We start from the raw sequence: 2,477 nt of genomic DNA, 5'->3' as shown, positions 1-2,477 counted from the left end.
AATGGGGTGAAAATCTCACTCACGAAAGCAGCCGAATCATTCAGGCATGATTTCAACCAAAAACTGGAAGAGTTCAGTAGGGGTTTATTCTGAAGGATAAAAAGAAACTAAAAGTCCCAGGAATGAACCAAAGCCTAATACTGAGAGGGGCTTAAATAGCCATTTCGTACCTTTCTTATGTGACTACAACCATCTACAAAATCATTGCAGGTTCCTTTTTTTAAAACGGGTTTTAACATTATTTTCATAAGTAGAGTAAAAAAATGCGATTAGAAGATAGTAATAAGACGTCCCTTCTTAAAAAAAAACTAACAATAATATGAGGCTCAAAATAAAAGCATTTCAGAAAGGCATAAATATATGCATTTAAAAAAAATCGAAACCTCTCCAGATTGAGTGGAACTGATCTTTTCTTTGTTTCGTCTCAACTTCATCAATATGGCAACTTCCCGTAATTAACGGAACCTGGATTCATAAAACGCTCTTCTTTAAATTTCGATTTAGCAGTCTTTGTGGAGAAACACCATGGTCCCCTCTTATGCTTCTCCCCCTGAAGCTTCTATATGCACCTTGGCACGATAGCCAATGCTATATAATCACAAAAAAGAAACCCCCATCCTTTAAACGTGTCACACACGCATTTGGAAGAATATTTGTTTTAACAAATAATGTATATTTAAATTGCAAAATGTCAGAATTTCTTTCGTGAAGCAAAATACTCTGGATATTTCCCGAGACCGACCTGGTTCTTTTCTCCTCGTGTCCAGCTCGGTTCTTCTGGAGAAACGAGTGGGAACGAAGGGAAGTAGGAACACCTCCGAACCCAACATTAAAAGAATAATTCGGGACTTCAAATCTCCCATGCTGCTGGAGTACCCATTAAGAAATAATTTATTTCGGTTCAGAAACCCCGAGGTGCGTGGTCTCGAGTTTAGCAACCCGCTGGGTGAGAGTTAAAATCTGAAACACGCGGCTGGCAAACCAACGTATCTTTTGATTCAGAAACCGCCGCGAAGCCCTCCGGAGAGACGTCAGAACCCGGTGGAAGGAGACGGGGGAGGGGCGGGCGACTTAGTGGCTGACAAATTGCGAGTCCTCGAAAACGCATTTGCAGGCTGTCAGGTGCATCTGCTGGCCAGGCTTTTTGAAAGAGAGCGAAGGAGAAAGGCGAACAGGTAGGACCTGCTCTCAGCAAAAGAGAATCAGAGGAGGAGATCTCCTTTGATGTGAAGGGCCGAGTGGGAAGCCGGGGGAAAGTAGAGGCAAGGAGCTTTCATTCTGTCTTTTCCTGCTCTTATGACCAGGGACATTTTAATATATTAAAAACTCCAAACTTCCTCTTAGCTTGGTGCCGATGATATCGTTTTATATCTCTATTAGCAACCATTTAAAGGCTTGGCTCTACGGGAGCCAAGATGGAAAAGAGAAAGAGGGTGACCTCAGCCACAATAATCCAGTCTTCCCAATTCGTGAAAGGCAACCCTTCGGGTGCCAAGGGAGAGGCAGGGAGGCTTGTTTTCGGGCTAAGGAGGAAGTTTTGGAAAGCCAAGGGCCTGGTTCTGGGTAGGAGAGGGCTCAAGCCGAAAACTTTGGCAGGGACCCCAGGGGGCTTCTCTTTTCCTCTCTGACTGAGAGAGGAGAGCGCCGCTTTTTTTCCACTCCACCCTGGAAGGGAGAAGCGGCACTCCTGGGGTGGGGTGGGGAGCGGTAAGGGACTCCCCTCCCTTGGGGCGCTTCCTGTCTGCCTCCCGCACCCTCACCAGGTCTCAGTCACATTCCAGTGGCTGAAGTTCACCTCTAAGCTCGCAAAGCATCGGAGAATCGGCAGCTACAGAATAAAATAAAATTCCCAGTGTATCAAATTCCAGCAGTGCAAAGGGAGTCGGAGCTAAGGCCTCAGCTGGACAGCAACTCCGCTGGGTGTACTGGGACCTTTACTTTTGAGTAAATGCGCCTAGGATCTCCCGCTAGGCCTGCAATCCCAGACGCAGCGGCCCCTAGATTTGCTTCTGGGTAACCTGCGGAGATTTTCGTTGCACGGAATGAAACGGGGAGAGTCTGGAATGTATTTCGGGGGACGAAAGCAAAGTCGGGGGGACTCCGAATCCCCCCTCGGTTCTCTTCTGCCACTGCCCCGCTCCGGGGGTCCCGAGATTCGCTCCAGGAGAAGAACGGCGCATTGCATCGCTGCTCCTGGTGTGGCGCAGGGCTCCTTTCAGCGGCAGCGGGAGCTGCTGTTGCAGCTGCAAACGAGTTCTGGGGACGCTGCCTGCTGGGTTGCTAACCCGGAAGACAAGAGCGGGGAGGAAGAAGTGGAGAGAGTGTGTGTGTGTGCGCGCGTGCGTTTCTGACGCCAGTTGTACGTGATTCTATTTCTGTACCTGCCTCTGCCAGTTTGTTGGAACAGTGCGAGGGGGTCGCCGCCGCCGCCGCTGGCTGAGCTGGCCCCCCTCCCCTCCGCGCCCCAGACCAGGCAG

The sequence above is a fragment of the Candoia aspera genome, chromosome 2 (genome assembly GCF_035149785.1).
Source record: "Candoia aspera isolate rCanAsp1 chromosome 2, rCanAsp1.hap2, whole genome shotgun sequence".
In the NCBI taxonomy this organism is placed as follows: domain Eukaryota; kingdom Metazoa; phylum Chordata; class Lepidosauria; order Squamata; family Boidae; genus Candoia; species Candoia aspera.
This window is presented reverse-complemented; position numbering follows the sequence as displayed.